This window comes from Marmota monax, unplaced genomic scaffold (genome assembly GCF_021218885.2).
Source record: "Marmota monax isolate L192 unplaced genomic scaffold, Marmota_monax_Labrador192_F-V1.1 WCK01_AAM20220418_F8-fsc00035, whole genome shotgun sequence".
Lineage (NCBI taxonomy): Eukaryota > Metazoa > Chordata > Mammalia > Rodentia > Sciuridae > Marmota > Marmota monax.
Genome location: NW_026691961.1, coordinates 11,696,088 through 11,714,757, shown reverse-complemented (window position 1 = coordinate 11,714,757; position 18,670 = coordinate 11,696,088). Strand labels below are relative to the sequence as shown.

At 55.1% G+C, this 18,670-nt stretch overlaps 1 protein-coding gene across 1 annotated transcript in view; it reads right to left on the bottom strand.

Annotated features, from left to right (window-relative positions):
- The window catches only part of Rbfox1 (RNA binding fox-1 homolog 1), a 1,611,415-nt gene extending 1,598,015 nt beyond the window's left edge, over positions 1–13,400 (bottom strand). Inside the window, exon 1 of the mRNA XM_058579675.1 lies at positions 13,384–13,400. The gene's annotated coding sequence lies outside the window, so the exon portion shown is untranslated. The remainder of the gene's footprint in view (positions 1–13,383) is intronic.
- Positions 13,401–18,670: the final 5,270 nt, after the last annotated feature.

The following is an 18,670-nucleotide window of genomic DNA, read 5'->3' as shown; positions in this document are numbered from 1 at the left end:
TGAAGACAAACCCTGCTGTGACGCACTAGCAAAGAAACCCTCTTGTCCCACAGAGCCTGGCTCTGTCCATCCTGGGTCATAGCAAGTGCTCAGTCCCAAGCTCTGACCAGCCAGACAGGGTGGCCCCATTTAACGCCAGCAGAACAGAGCTCTGCAACCTGTGGGAAGAGGACGGAGCCGGGACTCCCTCCGCGTCCCAGCACAGCCGATGGCTGCTTTGCCCACGCACCACTCCAGGGCCCCAGCCTGGCCTCTGGACCTGATATCAGGCAGACCCAGGCCCAGCCCTGACCGCCCGTCTCCCACCCTGCTCTTCCTTCCCTGGAGCCGTTCTCCTCCCTGGAGTCATGAGTCTGACCTCAGGGCCACACCTCTGTCTAAATGATAAGCGCCCTGGCAGGAATGTGTTTTGTTATTTTAGATTTAATTTGTGCATCTCCACTCACCCATGGCATCCGGTACCTGGACCGGAATTCAGCCAGCGCTCAATAAATGTGTCTTCTTGCCGTCGGTACAGGACACGCACAGGGGCTAGGGGTGGAGTGTTGACAACTGGAAAATGAAAGCGTTTGCGAATCGTGGAGCAAATGAGCAGAGGAGTGCTCGGTCTATAATAAATACACCTCTGAAGAGCCTTAAAAGAAATCAATGAAGCGCAACATCAAAGTCCCGGGGAGTTATAAATCAGCAGCCTGATAGACAAAAGTGCATCTGAAATCATTTAAAGTGCACCAGAAATCATTTATGTTTGAGTAATTAGAACACATCGGAACGACTCTGTGCCATTGAACTGAAATTGAGCAACATACTGTTTATGAAATCCCCATGGACCCGAGAGGAAAAAGAGAGATCAAAGTTGAGTTGGAAATGCTCCCCACCGACTCCGACCCCGGCCCTAGGGAGGACTGGGGCAGGACAGTGGAGGGTGGACTCTCTTTTTTGACTCACGCCCTGATTGATTTCTCCTGATTTAAAAATGTCTGCAGTCCTAGTTGTTAAGGGAAGTAAACACCAGTCCCAGGCAGTAGGTGACAGATCAGGCTCCCGCATCCCACCCCACTTCCCGAGCCAAGAGCGGGTCTCCAATACCATCGAGAGGAGATTCAGTATTTTTCCTATGAGAGGTGGCCACTGTTTGCAAGAAGCAAGCCTGGACCGCTCCTGCAGGGTTTGACGCTCCCCCTTCAGTGCCCAGAGGGGAGAACAGGGGGAATCAACCAGAGGTCCCTGGACGGTGGCAGCAGGACAAAAAGTCCAAAGGCCAAGGCATTCTGCAGGAGGAGACTAGGAGACAAAGGAGTGGGCTGGAAGGAGGGACTTCTGTGCCCATCCACGGAACCCTCTTGTGACGCTGGCCAGAAATAATCATCTACCTTGATTTGGGGAGTTGTACTAAGAACAGGCAGGAACTTGAACTCGGCGCTGTGCAGAGTCACCCAGGTATCCAGTGCGCTTGTGATCTCTGCACTCAGCGGTGTAACTCAGCCCTTGGACACCACCCCAGTGTGGCCAGCACCCAATGGCCACCTCTTAGAAGCCTTGGTCTGAACCATATGTGAACCAGACCCGACACCCCGCATCTCATCAACTCAGTGTTTCCTAGAAATAAATGTTCACACTTGGGATGGGACTCCCTCTGTCCCCTAATGTTTAGACCACTGAACCTCTCGGCCTCCGAGAGCTGCCACCTGGACTGACCTGGTGCCGTTGGCATGACAGCAGGTCTAAAAGCAAGCGAAAGGTCCCTGCTGTCATGGGGCAGGGGTACAGGTCCTGCGGCAGCCCATGTGCCGGATCTTCATGCACATATTCATGGCCATTTCTGCCCTCTTCCAAGAAGGCAGAGGCTGTATTAGAAATCCACTTCCTGCCGTGCAAATGCTCATGCAAACGCACCGTGGACTTATGTGTGTCCCGAGAATTGAACAAAGCCCCGTGGATGGTCAGTGGAGGTCCTGTTCAAGCCTGATGGAAGCTGACCTCTACCATGCCACCCACATTTCCATCTTGGGGCCTCTGAGATTCTGTCTCCACCCCCTTCCCCTTGAGGCCCTTCAAAGGGTCCCAAGAGATCTTTACAAATGTAAATCACATCACCTCTTGAAAACCCTCAAGGGCTTCCTTCACTTTGGGATAACGATCAGAATCCTCACCATGACCTGTCCCTGCTGACCTCTGGCTCCATTTAGAAAACTCTCCCTCTTGCTCTGAGCTCCAGACACTGGCTGGCTTCTAACAGTCCCTCAAAAGGATGGTGCTCTTCTGACCACGGAGCCTTTGCACATACTCTTCCCCTGTCTGGAATGCTCTACTCTTTCCCACCCTCATCTTGATCCTGTACACATACGTGAAGCTCAGCTCATGAGTCCCCTCAGGGACCCACACATACCCACCCCACCTGGGCCAGGTTTCAGTGTAACAGTCTTTCCTGGGCCGTGGTCCACCTTATCAATGGATGGAGACGACCCTTTTGCTCTACACCTGTCCCCACATACACACCCTGAACTGCAGGGGGTCCAGAGGGCGAGTCCAGGCTTACCTTGGCTCATCGCCCGCCACAACCTCGGCAGCTACACAGGACCTGGACGTGGTGGGTGCCCACTGCTGGATGGATGAATGGGTAGGAGATTTGGTGGGTTGGTAGATGGGTGGGTGGATGGATGGGTTGGTGGGTGGCTGGGGGGGTAGGTGGGGGAGTAGATGGAGGAATGGGGGAATCTCTAGTTTTTGTTGACACTGGTTTACTAAGTGAAGTTGAAGACATCAAGATACAGAGACAACTCCTACTGAAGGGTAGTGAAAAGCCAGCGTAGGAGCCAGAGAAAACAGTAGCGAAGAGCTAGCACCCACAGGGTCGGGTGCTCCCTCTGTCAGGATCTGGGGTGCCATGCACACAGGCACCGAGATGGCACGGGCTGCCCTGAGCTGCCAAACAAAACATACAAGACATGGGAAGAGAGAAGGGAAAAAAAAATAGAGTCCAGTGTGATCGACACTTTGATGGAGAAGGGAGAAGGGGCCTGGGGTCCATGACCCCAGAGTAATCCCAGCAAGAGAGCTGAGGGGCAGGAGGAGGGACGCTGCCAACAGAGCGCAGGCGGGCGAGAAGCAGAGCCCGGGCCTGCGGGAGGCTGCAGAGCCCGCGCCCAGGGAGCAGAACCGGCCACGCACCGGGCAGAGCTCAGCATGCCCTGCAGCCTTCCTCAAGAGCGGGCTGTTCCCTAAGCCGCCACGGGCCTTGGGTCAAGTCACTCCGCCAGGAACGCTCCAAATCTCTCCTGCTGCGGATTACGCAAAGCAAAATTGCCAGCTCCCGGAACCCATTCCTCCCGCCCGCCACACCTCTCCTGGCTCTGGCCCAGATGTCCAGCCTCAGGAACCACCCTGCTGCTCCCCAGGCCCTGCCGGAACCAGGTCACAGAGACTCGTCCTTCTGGGTCTGGTTGGTGTGTGCAGCTTCTAACGTGTCGATAGAGCGAAATCCAGACATCCAGCTGCTGAGCGATGAGAAATGGAGCATGACCATCAGCTAAGAGGGAAACTGCTCCTTGTACCCTGAGTTGTACTAGAAGGAGGCAAGTACGGTTCAAAGGACTTACAACAGATTCTGGACAAGTAAATTGTATCTCAGCGTTCATCACTGACGTTTCTGATATCCTAAACCACAGAGTGAGTGAACATCATGCTGCTACTTAAGAAAGCCCCTCCACCAGGGACTGAGAGACGTGTTGCTCATTTTTGAGTCTTGGGCCCCGTGATGGGCCCCAGCTGTCCCCGAAGCCCGTCCTACCTATGCCTGCACCCTCCTCCTCCTCCTCTGTCCAGCCACATGACCTCGAGGTCACCTGCCTCACGGGCATCAGCTCATTTGTTAAATGGGGACAGTAAGAACCACCGAAGATGCGTGGCAATTACACAAGGCTGTGTGAGGGAGACACAGGGGCTCCGTGGGTGTGTGGCAACCGTGTTCCGGGACTGGAGGCTTTGGACAGGTAGAGACCAAGCGTCCTTGAGTTGGGGCACGATTCCCAGGTCCAGGGGCCCGGGAGCGAGAAAAACAGACAAACCCTGCCCTCTAGCACCGGGAAGGACAGGAAGCCAGCAGGCAGTAGGACTCAGGGGGCCCTGGGTGCTGGGCGAGAAACAAGGCCACGCAAGGGGACAGCAGGTGCTGGACAGGGCTTGGGGGTTTGGACACGGCAATGAGAGCGAGCTTTGCAGAAGTGCTACTTGAATCAAGGCCTGAGGTGGTGAGGTGGGAATAGTGCTGGTGTCCCTTTTATTCTCTCACTCTCTCCCCAGCTCCAGGGACAGCGCTTGGCACGAAGTAGATAAATAAAAAATCATGAGGTTAAAAAATCTTGGGGAACAGCATCCCTGGACAAGGGAACAGCATGTGCAAAGGCGACGGGGCGCATCATGAGGAAGAGTCGAGTTGAAGGGTATCGGCACCTTGGGGGCTGCCCTGGACATGGAGGGTTGGAGGCAGGGCCCTCTTGGGGCTTCGTGTGCCTGGAGCAGCCCTGGTCAACCTCGGCTATACCTGGCAACATTTCTGAGAGCCTGACACTGGCCAGCATGCCGGCATCACCCTACCCTTTGTTTCCAAGTTGGGGGAATAAACCCCTGGATGCTGGCTCCCCTCTGCAGGCTGCTCTCCTGAGTGGGGGATGCAGTGTTCACACCCCTACCATAGCAAACAACAGGGGACAGAAGGTGGCTCGATGCGTTTTGCTGGTAGTAGCATAGACAGACAGCACACTGGAAATTCACATTTAAGAGACATCTCTCCTTGCTGTCAAACGAGACAGCACCCTCCAATCCAGGTAACGCACATCTCACTCCAAGCCAAGCCACGGGCTGGAAACACGTCCCCAGGAGCCTCGGGGTGGCTTGGCCTGTCTGGATGCACACCAGACTCCCACCCCTGTGATTCTACTTCTTAGCAAACTCATTACTCGGAATTCTGGACTCCATACAGAGACGAACTTGCTCTCCTTATCTCCACTCCATCTTTCTTGATTAAAAGCATGCGTGATATTTGTAGTTATCAAACATCAATATTTGGCTTGGATTTGTGCGATGGAGATGGAGATGGAGAGATGGAAGGAGCCCGGCCTTCTCTGTGAAGGGTGAAACCCTGAGCAAACACACCACGCGTCCCAGACCCCGGCAAGACCCCGGCTGGCTGCGTCTGCGCACAGTGAAGCCGTGTGGGGCTCAGGACCACGGGGCGTTGGGTTTCCCCAGGGGGCCAGCCAGAGCGGAGGGGAGGGCCAGGGTCACACTGCCCACTGACACTTCTCGAGTGGGCTGACACAGTGGCCCTCTCCCCAGAGTTCAGGCAAGACCGTGCAGACTGGGCAGAGCTGACGGCTGAACCTTCCCTCTCTGATCCTCACCTCTCTCAGCTCATTTAACCCTCAGGACCATTTCACAGAGGGGGGGAAGCCTGGCCCGCAGAGAGCAAGTGCTGGCCCAGGTGAGCAGCGGGTGAGTGCAGAGCCAGGCAGCAGCGCTCAGGCCTGTTCCTGAATGTGCACACTGGACTGTCCATCACACGGCCCCTCTGTCATGGGCCGGTCCGGACCCAGGCATCCCCACGGCAGCACCGGCTCACGGGGCCCAGGGCACACTGTGGTTCAAAGCTGCTGTCGACCCAGGGGTTAAGTCCTCTGCCACCACCCGATCCCTACTCGACCCTGGACCCTGCCCACTCAGCTGAGACCCAATGAGCCTGGCCGTGAACTGGCGCTGACAACCACACTTGCCGCTCTGGGTGTTGTGACAGCTCAAACCTGGGCTGTGGGGGCCTAGCACGAAGTGGGATTCACACCCATGGCCCTGGGGACGGTCATTTGTAGAGCCACTTTGGAAAACTCCGGGTTGGAGCTACTGAGACTAAACATGGGCCTGTTCTGTGACCAGAGAAATAGGCTCCTGGGTATGTTCCCACGAGAGAGGAGGGCATGTGTCCACCGGGGTCCACTGTAACAAGACAGCATACAGCCCCACCCCGAAAACGGCCCAAGGCCCCGCTGTGGAGGACAAGGCTGCCACCATGCGTGAGAGTCTCTCCATGATTACACAGAGTCACTAGTGGCCCCGACAGTCACGGACAGAGCTCCCACACTGAGGGAAGAAAGCAGGCAGGTCACACTTCGGGGAGCTCAGGGACGACCCAGGCCAGCCTCGGCCACGGGGTCAGAGGTGGTTAGCAGGCTGGGGCGTGGCCTCCCAAGTCAACAGCACTGGTGATTTCCCCCTTGTGCTTCCAGGATGAGCACTTACTGGGCTCCCCTGTATTTCAGGGACGCCCTCAGGAGAAAGGGGGAGTCCAGCCTCAAGTCGGAGCTCACAGGGAATCTGTCCGTTCAACTGCGTCTCTGAGGAGCACAGCCGTCCTCGGAGATTTGGGGAAATCGCTAAATAGATTTCCCCTCTTATCTGGCGGAGAGCAGTGGAGAGAAATGGCAGGGATGCCCCCAGGGCAGCAGACCCCTGCACCGGGGGGCGCCTGAGGTCGTGAGTGTCGCTCAGCGTTTTGTGCCGGCCTGGCCAGATCGCGCTAATCAGAGCCACGTGGGCCGAAATCAGGAGCCACACTGCAAGGGGAGGAAGTTAAGCTTCCACATCTCGCTGCCCCGGGTATCAGCTTTGCCCTTCTGCTCTAATGCCCTTATCTCCGCCGCACACTTGGTGTTCTGCCGAGCAGATGCCACAGAAAGGCCCGTTAGCCGCAAGAAGCAGAGAGTGCCCAGGAGCCTGCGGTGAGCAGGTGACCCCTCTGCTCGGAGGCCGGCTCCCGTGGACATGCCCGAGAGGGACCAGGATTCCTGCGTCACTCCGCCTCCTAAGCCAGGTCCCAGGGAGAGCTCTCTAAAATGCAAATCGGACCAAGACAATCACCGGTTTAAAACCCTTGGTGGCTCCACACCAACCACAGCCAAAATCAACTCCTGGCCCACCAAGGGACACGAGGCCCCCTTCTCCTGCCAACCCCGAGATCCCGCCTCCAGAATCTGAGGCTGAAGCCCAGGCCCACGTTTCTGCCCGCGCTGCTCCACGTCCCTGGGGCCCTGCAGCCCTGGTCAGCAGCATGATGATGCCCACTGTTCTTCAAGGCCTCTCACCTCTGCCATGAAGCCCTCCCTGATGCCCTGCGCCATCTCTGGATTCTGGACTCTACTGAGATGCACCCGTATCTCAGGCATGGGCTCCTCTCCATCCACCATCTGTCCTTTCCTGCAGAGCCTTTGAGGGGTCCCAGTCACCTGTTTACCCTCCATGTCCTTGTGGGGACTGCGATATGCTGTGCTTAAGGGGAAGGACGGAGGGAGGAAGAGAGAGAAGGGGAAAGGAGGTCCGGCGGGCAGAGGGCATTCATGGACGGAGGTCAGTGCGGCCAGAGGGATTAAGGAAGAGTCGGGGACGACACTTTTCTGACAGTGATGGACGGTCTGGAGCGTGGTCAGACTGGAGAGGCTATTCAAGCAGAGAAGCGACTGGGGCAAGGTCTGCCGGCAGAGAACACGGCTCGGGCATCCTCTTCCTGCTGCCCAGAGATAGGCCCTTGGAACCCCGCGCCCAGCTCTGGGCCCAGCAGCCTCTCCTGCTGGACTGGCATCCCTAAAGGGAGTGGACAGGGGTCTGAGAGCTGACCAAGGCTGGGCCTTCTCTGCACAGGAAGCTGAAGTCCTCGAGTTGCTGGTGGCAGAACTAGAATGAAATCCAGTCCCTCGCAGTGAAGCTCCTTCTGCGTCTTGCTGCCTTCTGACACGCAGACCAGGGAAGGGGCCTGAGGGCGATCATCACAATTACAAACCAGGGCAGAACCAACCCACAAACCAGCCGAAGGAAAACCAGATCTTTTTTTTTTTTTTCTTTCCTTCTAGGATCTGGCGTCAAATCTTAATTCAAGGCTCGGCAAGTGGGCCCCCGTGTGCACCAGTCCGCCCAGAAGTGGACCAGCGCTCTCCCTCCCTGAACCACAGGGTTCACTGTTGCTGAATTCCAAAAGGTGGCAGCATTCCATTAAACATGCACTTGCTGCCGAGGCTGTCGGGGGCTCCTGCAGAGGAGGCGAGCCAGGAAACCAGGGCATCCCGACAGCCCTCTGGGACCGGGAGGGTCCAGGGGTCCGGCATTGATGGGTCTGGTTCCTGGGGGACGAAGGCAGGATGCTGACCACAGGAGCGGCACGGCTGGCCCCAGGAGGGGCTGAAGCTGGCCCATCTCAGGACGGTGCTGGGCGGATCCGGGGGTGGCCCCGAGCATACACTGTGAGTGTTCCTCTGCTTTAACGGCCAGTGCACTGAACCCGTGACTCACCTCCACCCAGTAACAGAGGTGACAGGTGACATGTGGGGGACTAGGTCAAGGTGTAAGACCCTATCCTGCCAGCAGGCACTAGGGACCGGTTTTGAGAAGAAGTCTGCCGACGTGACAACTGCCCACGTGGCAGGGAACTGCAGGCCACCTCTGGGACCTGACGGCCCACAAACAGCCACAAGGAACGGAATTACTCCTACAGCCACCGAGCTCCGATCATACCCTGCCCTAGCTCCTGCCACTCCCCTCCACTCAGTCTTAGGGGACCCCACACAAAGGACCCAGCTTAGCCACGTCCAGACCTGAGACTGTGGGAAGGAGAGACCGTAGGCAGGCGTCGTGTTGGTGGGCTTGCTGTGACGTCGTCCACCAATGTGGCACATTTCTGTCCCAGGAAATACAGCTGTGGACTGGAGCAAAACAATGGAAATCAGGCTCTGTCCCTTAACTGCACTGTGTCCAGCGAGACAGAAGCTGAGAGAAGAGAAACGGGAGCCGTAATGCTGCTCACGCTGGGGCAGCGTCACCCCAGCTGTTCAGGGCACATTCGCTCTAGAGGAGCCCCAGAAGGGGGGGGTGGACCTGCCAACATCCCCTCCCCCTACAGCTCCATTCCCAAGCTCCTGTCTTCATGCAGCCATTTGAGCACAGATGACACGGGGTTAAGGGGAGGGACAGTCCATTCTGCAGTTGTCACCTCAACACACCACTTCATCTGGTCCCTAAGAAAGACCCCCATCCACCCCAACGCTGGGGGAAACAGCTGCCGAAGCATCCCAAGGCAGGAAGATGGGTCTCCACCTGGCATCCTCCAGGAGACCTTTTTTAACTTATTTATTTTAATCAGGTTCACATGACAGCAGACTGCATTTTGATTCATTGTCCACAATTACAGCCCAACTTTTCATTTCTCTGGTTGTACATGACGCAGTGTGGCACCCTGTGTTCACCCATACGTGTACCTAGGGTAATGATGTCCACCTCATTCCTCCATCTTTCCTGCCCCCATTCCTCCTCCCCACCCCACCCTCCCCCTTCGCCCCATCAAAGCTCCTCCATTTTCCCCATGCCCCCCCCCCCCATTATGGAGCAGCATCCTCTTATAAGAGAGAACATTCCATCTTTGGTTTTGGGGAAGTGGCTTACTTCACTTAGCATGATATTCTCCAACTCCACCCATTTACCTGCAAATGCCACACAGGTGATCTGGCCAGATGTGATGAGCACCTCACCTGCTGCCTCAGAATCAACCTCCTTCCTAAAGACTCAAGACCCCGGAGACCTCCTGTATCACCTATGAACAGGCGGCCTCACCTTCAGGATTCGGGGATCTGCCTCACTTGGGTCTGCGGCTGTTTTATTCAGCTTTTTTACCTCTATGACTAAAAGATTTGACCAGAACAATCGTAGAGGAGGAAGAGTTTATTGGGGGGCTCAGGGTTTCAGAGGTTCCTAATCCACTGACAGTTGGCTCCATTCCTCGGGGCTCAAGATGAGGCAGAACATCATGGCAGAAGAGTGGCAGAGGGAAGCAGCTCCCGAGATCATCAGGAAGCAGAGAGAGATTCCGCTCACCAGACACAAATACATACCCCAAGTCCACGCCCCCAAACTCCCACCTTCCCCAGCCGCACCCACCTGCCTCCAGTTACCACTCAATCCCATCAGGTGAGTGGCTCACTGATTGGGTTAAGGCTCTCGCAACCCAATCATTTCTTCTGAACTTTCTTGCACTGTCTCACATGTGAGCGTCTGGGGGACACCTCACATCCAAACCACAACAGAGTCTCCTGTCACTTCTCCTGTCAGCTCTGAGGAGCTCAGCAAGTCACTCTCCTCCAAGCCTCAGCTTCCTCACTTGTGAGAAAGGGTGCAGAGACTGTCCTGGGGGCTGAGGGTGTGCACAGGCAAGGCTGAGTGAGGCCAGCTGCCTCCTGCACTGTCCCTAATGGAGACGCAAGTGAGGTGCACCTGCTGCACCCAGGAGGTGCCCTTCCCAGGAGGGGTGCCAACACAGACGGCCAGAGGCCACAGACAGCAGAGCTGGCTCTCCCCCAAGGGCAGTGTGCAGAGAGGGTGTGGGCCGCAAACCCAGCCTGTCTGACATCTCTGTGCGTGCAGAGAACGGAAGATCTATGAACATAATCGCACATAATTGGAATCATATGATACATGCCGTATTTCTCACACAACAATATGTCACAGCATCTTTCCAAGTCAACAAACATAAATCCTCACCATGAAACCCAGCAGCAGCTTGGAGTTGAATTGTATGGATACCCACGAGTTCCTTAAACAACCCTGCATTGATGGATATTGAAGGTGCGTCTTTTTTTAAAGTTGTGTGGCTACTACAGTCATCCACTCTGTAAATACCTAAATACATCTTCTCGCATGCACACCACCTTTCCCCAGGGTGGGAATCCCCGGAATTTCCTGGTTTCCCCTCTGGAGACCGTGGACTTTCAGAGACGTGGATTTAGAAAGCGCAGGTTACTAGAGCAGAGAGGGAACAAGTTTCACATTTTGAAACTTGGAAAAGAAAGTGCCATCTAGAAATGGTGGTCAGGCCACAACAGAGGTCACAAAAAATAGCAGCTTCGTCCTGTGACACATTCTGGGTCAAGACCAGCAGCACTGGGAACACCAGGGCTGGGAAGGGGCAGCAGCTTAGGGCCCCTCACAGGGTGATCTCAGCACACTGCCCACTCCACAGTGGCCACAGGGGAAGGCCAGCAGAATTTCACCTTCCTTCCCGCAGAGAAAGCCCACAAGCCTTACTGAGGGGGTCCTGGGGCCCGGATGCTAACCCCAGCCCAGCCCAGCTGAAGCTCTGGGAGACCCTGGTAAATGGAGAGGTCTCGCCATCCTTGATCCTGTCCTGGGTAATCAACATTTCCAGCTGCAGAGGACCCACTCACAGTGGTTCCATAGGAAGGTTGGTGTGCACCGGTTTTCACCTTTGGCACCATGTTGAGTAAATGACACAGGATAGCCAACACCCGATTACTAACAGGGCTCGGTGTCACACGGCCTGGCCCAACCGGAGGCTCCTGAAGGTGTCCTGAGCACATTTAAGGTCAGCCAGGCTCAGCTATGATGTTTGCTGGGTTAGGTGGGTTGGATGCATTTTTATGATATTGTCAAGTTGTGATCAGCTTGCCAGGGACTAACTCCACCGTAAGTTCAGCGGCATCTGCACATTCCCTTTGAAAGCTTCTGTACCAACAATTCCAAGACTCTCTGGGAAGGGAGTCCCTTTCTGTTCCATGTCTGGTTTTCCCATCTGTAAAATGGGTTTGGTCTCCTTGTTTTCTTCTCATGCACTTGATACAGAGCCACAGACACAGCTATCTAGAGATAATGAAGAGCGTGTCAGCCAGCCTCTAGATGACCCCGGGGTTCCCTCCTCTGGGTGTTGATTCCCTACATGGTCCCCTCCCACTTCCTGGGGACATTAACACATAGGTGTATTCTGGCACCTATAGACTAGCAGAGGTGGGAACCGGTGGCTTCTGAAGTCAGGTCACAACAGGCACGTGGCTTCTGCTTTGCTGTCTTTCTCTTTGATGTCTCAACCTAGGGGAGGCCAGTCACAAGGACATTCGGGCAGCTCTGAGATGAGGTCAACCTGGTGAGAGACTGAGGCCTCCGGATCTCAGTCACATTTGCAGATGACAGAAGCCCCAGTCCAGAGAGGCCCTGAGCCAGGGCCAGCTCACCAGCCTCTCCCACCCCCAACCCACACAGCCTGAGGGTAAAGGACTGTGCTTTGAGTCTCCACGTGGCAGGGTGACTTGCTATGGGCAAAGACACAAACTCAACGCTCCCTGCCCCACGACAGACTTGTCTGTCAAATGGGGGGACTCTCAGACTTGGCATGCAGCCACAAGACACCCCCGGGTGCCAACCGACAGGGGGCTCGGAGGGTAGGTTCAGAACACCTGGCCAAGTGGGCCAAGCATGTCCGTGTGGGATGGCCGACGCTCCTTACCCTGTCCTCCTCTTCTGAGCATCGCACGTAAACTCTTCAGGGGAAGCGTCCGTGAGGCTCATCACAGAGGCCCCACTGGGAAAGGCATTTTGAGGGAAAAGACAGAGGCCACTCAGTGGCACCTTAGTGGTTCCAGTTTGTACCAAGTGTCAGCACAGATCAGGGCACAGAGTGGCAGGGGCCTGCCAAATATGAAGTGCACTCGTGGACAGCGCCCAGGGCCTCGTAAGCACCTTGGGATAAAAGAACCCATTCTCAGACCGTCACTTGTCACTATCACAATGACTTGCCACATCTACATTATTATTTCATATCATCCCTTTTTTTAAGCCAATCCACTTTTTAAATTAATTAGATATTTTCAAAGGTAACCTCATACCTCGACCACCCGCGCAGCCTGCTACGCGGAGAAGGTAAACACAGAGCCAGACGCCTCACGACTGGTACCGAGCAGCAGCACAGCGTCTCTGCTACCTGGGATCCCAGCTGGTCCCAGCAGGCACACGAGGGATAGGCCACCCCGATGCTGCACAGCTAAGAGACTATGCATGGGCAACCCTGGAGGGTCAGTGCAGGAGCCCCTTGGCCACCACGCCCACAGTGACGAAGTGCAAAGGAACCTACACCTGGCACCATCCACAGACAAACATGCCCTAAATTCTGCATCCAAAACTGTGACTCAAGGTCCAAAGCCCTCAGCAAGTGCACCGCCTCTGCCGCTAGGACAACCACATGACATCAACTCCTCTCAGCCCAGGGCCCCTCCGCCAGCCCTGGCACCCAGCTGTGCTCCAGCTGGACCTGGTCCTACTCAGACAGCCTCACTCAGCCCTCACCCCTGTGCGGAGGCTGCGAACGCGACCCCAGGTGTTTCCTAATAGAGACTGTGGGATGGCTTGGGGCTGCATTCCCCTCAAACCCAGGGACTTCTCCAGCAAGATCTGCCGCACATCAAAGAGCACCACTCCTGTTGATTGATGACCAGGGACCAGAGAGGCTGAACGGAACGCAACAGCAGCTTCAGAATCTCATGCCATCAGCAAAACGCTTCTACTCACCAAGTCCTGTGGGCTGGGGTTCACGCTGGGGACGAGGGCTGGGTCCTCCGACTTGGAGCCCTGGTGAAAGTAAAGACAAAGACAAGGAGGTTGGTCAGCCAGGTGGAGGAGACCAGGAGATCCAGGTGACTCAGCACCACCTGTGGACGTCCCGCCAGGCTTAGCCACAGCATTCTGCATCTGTGCCCTTCCCCCCAGGGTCCAGACCTGCACCGCCCACTACAGCGTGGCTACTAAAACATGCCAAAAGTACCAAATAGACACTGGATTTTGAAGATCCTGAGAAGAAAGGGAATATAAAATATCTCATTAATATTAACATCTCATTAATATTTTTATATCAATTACATGTTGGAATGATAATATTGAATAATACATAAAAATAAAATATATTGCCATGTTTAAAAATATAAATATGTTATGAATACCCGAAATAAAATTTATTATCACAATTAATTTCATCAGTTTCTTTTTACTTTTTAATGTAGCCACTAGAAAATTCTAAATTGTGCCTATGATTCTCCTGACACCTCCGTCAGGTGGGGGCTGGTCTAGGCCTTTCTCTGTGGGGATGCTCCATCCTGCTGAGGATGCGGGAGTCTTCAGGGCCACACCACTGCCCTGTTATTGAGAGTAGGGGTCCCTCCCACCACCCACCAGCCCCAAGCTTGCTCACATGGAGCACTGCAGTGCTGTGGGCCGGGGGTTCTGAGCAGCCCCTTCGTCTCCACAAGGACACTGAGAGGTCGGTCTGAAACTCCGTCCCGTTTTACAGATGTAGGATGCTGCAGGACTGGGTTCCTTGGAACCCAGAGGCTGCGCGAGAGTGGAATCTAGAAACGAGCGTGTCCACTGCAAACCCCCCGTGCTGTCACCAGCGCCTTCCCGGGACGCTTCCTCCCCTCTTCCACGAGGCGCGGCCCCTGGGAACTATTTAAGTTGGTCACCATCTCGAAATCGCCAGCAGTGCCTAAGGCTCCAAATCTTCACTAACTGAAAGTCCCTGGGCTTTGGCCAGGAGTCACCCCGTACGCATGAGTGGAGAGAGTGGTCTGTGTCCAGGCAAGGGAGAGACAGACCAGCACGGAGACCACAAGAGACAGCGAGGCCGTCGGAGGGAGAAACTGAGGGGCGAGAGGCTACCACCCACCCGCTCCTGTGCCACGGCGGCAAGTTGTACCGCCCACTCTGGGGCCTGAGATCGATGTGTCCGTGAACAGCTCGGAGCCCACACCTGGAGACCTCTGGAGGGTCCCCTTCTGTAGTTCCCAGGAGACTTAGTCATGGCCAAATCTGGGGACCCGAAACTCAGAAGGGCATCACTGCTCTCTCTGCCTCCGCATGTCCTGAGCCCAGGGCCTGGCGGCCACTGCCCACAACTTCACTGCCCCTGGGGCTGGCTTAGTGAGGCGCAGCGGGAGCCTGGCCCCAGGACAGAGGCTGGCACCCACCCGTCCTCCACGGCAGGCTCTCCTGTCTTCCTCGCAGACCTCTGACCCCCAATGGCACCCGCTTCTTAGCATGGTCCCTTTGTCGTCCTGAACAAAGTAGCCAACTCTGTGCCCAACACTGGTGTCCCTCTTCCCCACCTCACCTGAAAATCAAGGCAAACACAAACCTTCTGGGTGAGACTGAGCAGAGGAGAGAAGCCGTCTCTCAAAAAGGGGAGGCCCAGCCGGCTGGTGGTGTTCTAGTTTCCAGAAAGCTTTGATTTTCTCCCCGGATCCACAAAATAACCCCCAAGCCTTCTGACTTGAGTCGGCCCATCCTGGGAGAATTCTTGAGAGGCAGAGAGAAGGTGGGACGCGCTCCCCTCCTTGGATCCCAAACTCGGGCCCTAAGCCAGCCCTCGCCCTCATTCCCACCTCCTCCCTTGGCCCCAGTCCCACTTCCCCATACCCTGCCCCTCTCCTCAGGGTCCAGCAGACCACCCATGGACTCAGTTCCCAGCTTTCAAAACCCGGCAGGCAAGTCTCCATCAGTGAGGACTGAGGCAGTTTAAATGGCCACCGAGGCAGAGAGCACAGAGGGGCCTGCACCTCACCACCCAGGGCTTGGGTAGGAGAGAGCTGCTGGGAACATGACGTTCTTTGCATGAAACAACCTTGAAAGGGCTCATCTTTCAGATGAACCGAAGGCCAAGACTAGGGCCAGCTGAAGCTTTCTGAGCAATGGAGGGAGAGCGGGGTGAGGAGGGTGTGAGGAGCTCCCCCCAACCGAGCCCACGAAATCCACATGGACCAGGGTGTGAGAAGCTCCCAGCGGAGGATGTAGCTGGCCAGAGCCACCTGAGCTATGGGCACAATGTGTGTGACCAGGGGCCCAGGTGGGCTCCCAGAATGGAGCCAGTAAGACGGGCAGGGACCAAGCTTGTGACAGACAGCTGGGGGTCAGCCCCTCTGAAGGTCTACCAAACCACCTGGGCCCACTGCGTCCTGGAGTGTTGGGATGACACAGGTGTGATGTTCGTCCTCAGGAAGTCGGGCTGCAAGAGAAAGAGGGTGCCGAGCAGCCACCGGGCCAGACCACGTCATCTGGTGATCTCAGGCAAGGCACAGGTCCACTGAGACCCCGACACTGAGTCCTCCAAGAGAAAGACTCAGCAACACTCCTCAATCCAGGGACCAGCTGGAGGACACACAGGCTCAGGCACATCCCCTGGACTCTGGAATCTCACAGGAGACAGGGACTCTTCTAACTAGGACTCCCAACGACAGGGCCACGAAACTAAAGATCCAAACTGCTGCACGCGTACGACGTCATGCACGAAAACCAAGTAGAAGGGCCAAGGGCAAAATACAGAATTACAATGCACCAAGCAAAGGGGCAGTTCCTTCCTTTATAAAGAGTGTCCCCCATCAACGAGGGCCACGCCATGAAGTTTAAAAACAAGCAAAGGAGACGCTCAGACAATTCCCAGGGAGAGGCCAAGTATGTGCCATTGCACATCAAGTCCTCGACTTCCCTCGGGACAAGAGAAAGACGACTTGAGACACAAATGTTTCCACTGAGATCGACAAAGATGAAAATCGGGGCAGACGTCACGAGTGTGCAGGGAAGTATGTCTCGAACACGGTGGAGTCGTACCCCATCACCATGTTGAAAGCTGATGTTCAGCCTGGACACTGCGGCATACCCATCTGCATGGTGTAAAATGGCCTCTGCCAAGAGTCTCATGGAAGCGGTTTTTGTGACAAGGAAATACTGGGAGCAACATAAGCGTCCATTTTTAGAGGCCAAGCAAATCCAGACGGCAATCATCAGAGAGGGCCAGTCGGACCTCCAGGGATAAGAGGGGGAGAGAGCCGGGCACACTTTCACACAGCACACGGCGTCTGCTCACTGTTGGAAGAACACGGGCATCTAACATAGTCGCTAAAATCACCAGAAACCGACCCGAGGACAAGACAGACAGGACATCTCGGCTGACTGTGGAAGGAGGAGCTATCCGCCCAGGCAGGAAGAGGTCAGAGAGAGATGCGTTTTACTCTGCTGACTCCCAGGTTTTGTCCTCTGGGTTAGGTGTTATTGACCAAATGCCTTCATTCTACCTTAAATCTTTGGGGTTTTTAAAGAAAACAATTGAAGAGAAAAACACACGTCCATACTAGCCAGAACCCTTTGGGTAGCAATTCATTTGACATTTCCTGGGGAAAAAATATTAGCTTATCTAATGCACCAGGTCATTTAGAATTGCTTAGGAGGGTGAGATTCTGTTGATGCGGCCTAAATGCCGGCACTGGGGGCCGCATCTTAACAATTTTTAGCAGGTGAATACGGGCAAATGGGCCACTTTCCCTGCATGCTACCAGGGCAGGCAGTACTAATCAATCCCTGCACCTGACTGCTATGATTTAGGCAGCTTCAGAATCCACACCAACAGCTGAGCCGTTGCTCCCCATCCCACCAACTAACATCACATCCTACCCGGGGCAGAGTGACACAGCCCAGACCCCAGGAATCTGGAAGTGGGTTCTTTGGCACCCCATCCAGCCTGGCTAGAGTTTGTGGTCCAGCCAGCCACCACCCCATTGCTCTGCCTGGGCCCAGCACCAAGGTGGTCAACTTTCAGAGGACCATCTTCATATCACGGGGCTCCAACTGCTTATTCCAGAACCCAACCACCCAGAGCCACTCTGAGCCAGGATCTCAGGCTGCCCTTCTTCCCCCCAACTCAGAAAACTCTGTGTAAATGTCAGATGAAGCTCTTCATCCCTCTGCTTTTAAAATGAGAGATTAAATTGAGCTCCCTATTCCCAGATGTTAAAATCTCTGCCTCTCCCCAGGGCAAAGAAATCAATGTGAGTAAGCTCGGGCTTTTTTCCCCTGGAACACGACCACTTCCAGCAATTTATTTGACTGACTATGCCTTCTATTACCATGTAAATTGTTTCAGACTGCAGGAAAAAAAAAAAGTATTAATCTCCTCTCAGTAAGTCATAAAATAAAGAAATCAATTTCAAGGTCAATTTAGCCCAGATAACACCTGCTGCGCTTTTTCGCAACACACAGGCTCCCCTGACAGGGTGCACTGCTGTCGAGGGCATGGAGACGCAGTTTCAGAAAACCTGGTCTCCCTTCAGTCAGGGAAGGGCCACAGGAGACTCAGGCCCTACTGCCCAAGGGCCCCAAGGGTGAGTTTGGGATGGACAGGGTTAATGGGATTCAGCCAGGTCAAGGTCAAGGCAGGAGAGTGGAAGGAGAGCTGACCTGGGAGACAGACAGAGCTGGCTGTGTGAATCTGGGAAATTACTTAATATCTCGGAGCCTCAGAGGCTACTTAAAATAAAATGGAGGCTAGGCGGCTTTGCACAAACTTTTAATCCAATTCCCTGTGGACTTTGCCAAAGGTTGACACCCTGAAGAACCGGCCTAGACAGACACTTCCTGCAGAGAGCCATCTTGCAGTGGTTTAAGTATGGACTGTCCTCCAAGCATCCATGTGGTTAAAGGCTTGGTCCCCACGGTGGTGATGTTGGGAGGTGGGTCCAAGAGGAAGTCCCCTGGTCCTAGGAGGCAGGATCTTGGAAGATGTCTGGGGGTCTCCCAGGAGTTCTCCTGACAGGGCTGCTATGAAAGCCTGGGTGGGCCTCTCCCCCATCTCCCCCAGGCGAGAGATGTGGTCATTTGCTTGGGCCCACATGTCATGCTCGCCCTACACTGGCACATCCAAGAACTGAACCAACACCAGCACATGTCCCTGAAACTCCAAAACAGAGACCTGAACAAGCCCTTTCCCTTTACCCAGTGAGCTGCCTCCAGTGCGTCATCACAGTATCGTCAGGCT